The sequence below is a fragment of the Felis catus genome, chromosome D4 (genome assembly GCF_018350175.1).
Source record: "Felis catus isolate Fca126 chromosome D4, F.catus_Fca126_mat1.0, whole genome shotgun sequence".
NCBI lineage: Eukaryota > Metazoa > Chordata > Mammalia > Carnivora > Felidae > Felis > Felis catus.
Window position 1 is genome coordinate 692,039 of NC_058380.1, and position 6,006 is coordinate 698,044.

At 38.3% G+C, this 6,006-nt stretch overlaps 1 protein-coding gene across 9 annotated transcripts in view; it reads left to right on the forward strand.

Moving 5' to 3' along the window:
* The window catches only part of CENPP (centromere protein P), a 230,375-nt gene that overhangs the window by 110,716 nt on the left and 113,653 nt on the right, over positions 1-6,006 (forward strand). The window lies entirely within an intron of this gene.

Sequence of the window (6,006 nt, forward strand, 5' to 3'; positions counted from 1 at the left end):
ATGATGATTGAGTGCTTGGTATTTGAACATTGCATTTAAATGCTTAGTTTATTGTTGTCATATGGTATGGGCTCAGTAAATGCTAGCTACTGTTCTTTTCTTGTAAGATTTAAAAAATTTTTTTTAAATGTTTATTTTTGAGAGAGAGAGAGAGGCAGAGTGCGAGCAGGGGAGGGGCAGAGAGGGAGACACAGAATCCAAAGCAGGGCCCAGGCTCTGAGCTGTCAGCACAGAGCCCGATGTGGGCCTCGAACCCACAAACCTTTGAAATCATGACCTGAGCTGAAGTTGGATGCTTAACTGAGCCACCCAGGTGCCCCTTGCTTGCAAGATTGTATAGTCTTGTGAGGATACTTAGATATTCTATAAGTATATAAAGCATAATTCTGCTTGTCCATTTTTCAGATATTCTGTTCCTTTGTTTTCCTAATTCCTATTAGGAAATTAGGAATTTCCTATTTTTTATTAGTTAGACCATGTGTGACTGCTTCTAGGTAGATGCCCTTGTTCACCTTTTTTTTAAAGATTTATTTTGAAGTGATCTGTACCCAATGTGGGCTTCAACTTACAACCCCCAAGACCAAGAGTCACATGCTCTAACAACTGAGCCAGCCGGGTGCCCCCATCATGTGTTTAACTTTTTAAAATATGAAAGTAGTGTTTAAGATTATTTTTTTTTTAATGTCTGTTGTCTGTCTGTATTTTCAGGCTTGCACAGTATATTAGAATAAGACTGCCCTCCCATGGTGAACATTCGGTAATTGTCTAATAAATTTAAGGGGCTCTTTTTTAAATTTTTTTTAATGTTTATTTATTCTTGAGAGAGACAGAGATAGAATGTGAGTGGGTTAGGGGCAGAGAGAGGTGGGAACACAATTGGAAGCAGGCTTCAGGCTCTGAGGTGTCAGCACAGAGCCCGATGCGGGACTCGAAATCACGAGCTGTGAGATCATGACCTAAGCCGAAGTCGGACACTCAACCAACTGAGCCACCCAGGCGCCCCAATGGGCTCGTTTTGGGGGGGGGGATTTAGAAATATGTATCTTTTTTAAGGTATGTGAATTAGAGATAGGCTATTCTGTGGTCCCAAAATGGGCAGAGACAGTAGACTCCCCATAGCTGTAGGGTCACAGTGACTAACCAGCCCCAGAGGCTAGTCCGCACAGCTTGTCGTAAGTCACGGGTCTTAAGTCTCCTGTTCTCTCTGGGGAAACAGTTTGCTCATCAGAGGAACTTGAGTGAAGCTGTTTCTAGTTGCAAAGTTCTCTTGGTCCCTTTGCTCCAGATGCCACTCCATCTTTGTCCTTCTGTTTCTTGGGGGATACCGTTTTATAGCCAACCCTTTCCTTCAATCCCAGCTTAGAATTCTTAAGAGTCACCTTTGAGACTTAGTCCAACATCCTCTGTGTTTTCTGTGGAATTATATAGTATTGCTACAAGTACCCTTTAGGTGAGAGGAACACTTTGGTTTCTTCAAGGTATTGAAATGATTAGGCATATGGATGAGAGGGGGATTTACAGACCCAGGAAGCAGAACTGCCCTTATGTTTCCTCAGGTTAGCAGTTATTCAGCAAATTTAAAAAAAGAAACTTTTAAGGAGTGAGCTGTGCTGCTGGTGGCCAAGTTCTGATTGGAGGAAGGAGTTAATGAATGGATGTTTGCTGGGGTGGGGAGAGAGGAGGAGGAGGTGGAAGTGTGGCCTGGGAAGGGCTTGGACGAGCCTCTGGGGTGATGAACATAGTTTGTATCCTGATCTGCTTCCAACAAAAGGTGCTAAGACAACTGGATATCCACATCATACCACATGCGGAAATTAACTCAAAATGGAACACAGACCGAAGTATAAGAGCTAAAACTGCTGAATATTAGGAGAAAACATGGATGTCAGTTTTTATGACCTTGGATTACACAATGGTTTCTCAGCTGTGACACTAAAAGCACAAAAAAACAAAAGAAATTTAATTAAAATCAAAATGTAATATTTTTTAATGTTTATTTTTGAAGGAGTAGAAGTGAGGGAAGGGCAGAGAGAAGGGGACAAAGGATCTGAAGCGGGCTCTGCACTAACAGCAGAGAACCTGATGTGGGGCTTGAACTCATGAACCGTGAGATCATGACCCTAGCTGAAGTCAGACACTTAACCGACTGAACCACCCAGCTACCCCTTGAGATTTTTTTTCTATCTTGAAGTCCTTAATAAACCCAGTAAGTTGTCATGATTCATCTGTTTCCAAACTTTAATGGATTTCAAGTGAGTAATATTTTATATTCACCATAAAATGGGTTTGTGGCAAAAAAACCTTTGGTTGTTTATAATTTTTATTAGTGATTTGTTTATTTGTAAACTTATAACCAAAAATGGTTAACAGCTATGGGATGAAGAACAAACATTAACAACAGGAAAGTAATTGCAGTGATTTCAGGAATCATTTCCAGCAGTTTGGAATTTTTTGTTCTTTTTTAGAAAAAGGTTAACTTAGGGGCGCCTGGGTGGCTCAGTCGGTTGAGCGTCCGACTTCGGCTCAGGTCATGATCTCACAGTTCGTGGGTTCGAGCTCTGCGTCGGGCTGTGTACTGACAGCTCAGAGCCTGGAGCCTGCTTTGGATTCTGTGTCTCCCTCTCTCTGACCCTCCCCCATTCATGCTCTGTCTCTCTCTGTCTCAAAAATAAATAAACGTTAAAAAAATTAAAAAAAGAAAAAAAAAGGAAAAGGTTAACTTAGCTACTTTAAATTCTGCTACTGAGATAATAGACTGATTTGTTTGTTTAGGTAATTTTTTTTTGTTTTTTTTGTTTTTAATTTTTTAATGTTTATTCATTTTTGAGAAAGTGTGTGCATGTGCATATGTGCACATGAGCAGGGAGGGGCAGAGAGAGAGGGAGAAACAGAATCCGAAGCAGGCTCCAGGCTCTGAGCTGCCAGCACAGAGCCCGATGCAGGGTTCAAACTCATGGACCGTGAGATCAAGACCTGAGCTGAAGTCGGACACTCAACCCACTGAGACACCGAGGTGCTGTTTAGGTAATTCTAACCTTATGAATTTGATTATTAATTTCAAGACCTGGATTTTTACAATTTCAGTGAACTTTGACTTTTCTTATGTTCTTGTAAGTGACATGATATCACAGTTTTATTTTTATGATACATTGTAGTAAAATGGGTTATTGAAATCATTGGAACTTTAGAATATTTTAATTTTAATATGATTATCAATGTAATACAATCTCTTTAAGGACATCACAGTCTTTAATTTTTCTCATCAGTCAGTAATTGTCCAGTATAACAGTTACTCATATTTTATGAAGCTTTATGGCTTACAAATCATTTTCACATTTTATTTTTGTAACTGATGTATAGTCGACATACACTGTTATATTAGTTTCTGCTGATTGGACAAGTCATTACAGCACTCAGTGCTCAGTGTGGTAAACATACTCGTCATCTGTCACCACACGTTACTGCAGTATCATTGACTATATTCCCTGTGACTTACTTATGTTATAACTGGAAGTTTGTACCCTTAATCCCCCACCCACATCTCCTCTGGCAACCACTAGTTTGTTCTTTGTATTTAAGTCTGTTTGGTTTTTTGTTTGTTGGTTTGTTTTGTTTCTTAAATTCCACATATAAGTAGTCATGTAGTATTTATCTTTCTCTAACTCATTTCACTTAGCATCATACCTTCAGGGCATATTCATATTGTCACTAATTGCACGTTTTCATTCTTTTTTATGGCTTAGTAGTATTCATCTGAGTAGTATTCAGCCATAAAAAAGATGTATACACCACATCTTCTTTAGCTGTTTATCTGTGGATGGATGGATGGATGGACACTTGGACTGCTTCTGTATCGTGGTTATTGTAAATAATGCTGCAGTAAATGTATGGGTGCATCTACCTTTACAAATTAGTGTTTTCATTTTTTTTGGGTAAACAACCAGTAGTGGAATTAACTGGTTCATACGGTATTTCTGTTTTTAATTTTGAGGGACCTCCATACTGTTCTCCACACTGGCTCCATGAATTTACATCCCCTCCAACAGTGCATGAAGGTTCCTTTTTCTCCACATCCTCCTCCACACTTATTATTTCTTGTCTTCTTCATCTTAGCCATTTGTGCAAGTGGGAAGTGATACCTCATTGTGGTTTTGATTTGTATTTCCCTGATGATGAGTGATGTTGAGCATCTTTTTATGTGTCTGTTGGCATCTGAATGTCCTCTTTGGAAAAATGTCTCTTCAGACTCTTGCCCTTTTTTAAATCAGATGTTTGCTTTTTTCGTGTTGAGTTGTATAAGTTCCTTATATATTTTGGATACTAACCCTTTATCGGATATGTCATTTGCAAATCTCTCCTCCTGTTCAATAGGTTGTCTTTTAGTTTTGTTAATGCTTTCCTTCGCTGTGCAAATGCTTTTTATTTTGGTGTAGTCCCAGTAGTTTATTTTTGTTCTTGTTTCCATGGCCTGGGGAGACATATCCATAAATATGTTGCTATGGCCAATGTTCAAGAGATGATTTGTCTATGTTTTCTTTTAGTTTTATGGTTTCGGGCCTGACATTTAGGTCTTTAATCTATTTTGAGTTTATTTTTGTGTATGGTGTAACAAACTGGTCCAGATTCTTTCTTTTGCTTGTTGCTGTCCAGTTTTCCCGGTACCGGTACCATTTATCGAAGAGACTGTCTTTTCCCCATTGTATATTCTTGCCTCCTTTGTAGTAGACTAATTGACCTATAAATATGGGTTTATTTCTGAGCTCTCTATTCTGTTCTATTGATCTATGAGTTTTGTGCTATTTTGATCACTACAGCTTTGTGTAGTTTACCTTGAAATCTGGTGTTGTGGTACCTGCAGCTTTTTTCTTTCTCAAGATTACTTTGGCTATTCATGGCCTTCTGTGGTTCCATACAAATTTTAGTATTATTTTTTCTCATTCCTTGAAAATTCACATACATTTTGTCATTCAATCTCATGGCAACATAACTGATCAGTATTGTCACCACTGCCCTTTGTAGATGAGGAGACTGGCTCAAAGAGATACTGACTTGCCAGAGCTATAAATGGAGCTGGATTTCTGGGTTTGTTGTTCCAACTCAAACTCTGTATTCCTGGGCTTATCCTGTTATGTCACTACTGGTGGTTAACTTTTATTATCTTAATCACACTTGGATCTTATCCCTATAGCTTTATAAACAAAAGTAACTGTTTGCTTTAGGTTTCCAAACTTGGGTCAGAGTTTAAGAAATTAAGTAAATTTCCTATAAAGCATTATTCTCAACAAGCTGCAATTTGACACTGGCGTCTCCTGGGTAGAGACTTTCCACACCCCCCACCCCCTACCAGTACGGTCCAGCCCAGGATGCCAGCAGTGCCAAAGTTGGAGACCCTCACTAGGAAAAACAAGACCTATTTACCCATTCCTGACCTGGATATTCAAACCCTCCACCCCATCTTACATACATGTAATATTTTTCTGCTACCCTCAAAATTACTTAAAATCTAGTTTTGGGGTAATTTAAGATAAAGCATTATCTTTCATAACAGGCTTAATTTGGAGTATTTCAGTAATGTTACTATGTAAAAGCATTAATACTGTGCCAAAAGTGTCATATATAAATTAGAGTTTTCTGAAAAATAGTTTATGTTACTGGGCAGGAGGAGAAAAATTAAACCAAAGCACAAATATTTTACTTGAAGCCAATATTTTAATTTTTTTTTTATTTTCTAGTTTTGCCTATGTTGAATGTGAATAAAAAATAGATAAAGGATTCTTTTACGCAGAGCTTTTAGTTCCTTTGTGTTTTGTTTACTGTTCTGCCTGTTCATTTATACCAGCTGTGTTTTCAGAGTTGTTCAGTTTGTCATATTTGAATAGACAGTTTTTATAGAATGGACAGTACCCATCTAGGCTCTTCCAACTGAGGTCTTAGAAGGGACATCTTGAAAGTACTCCTTACATACAAGGTGACATTGTCATATAACGCAACAATTGACATATTGTT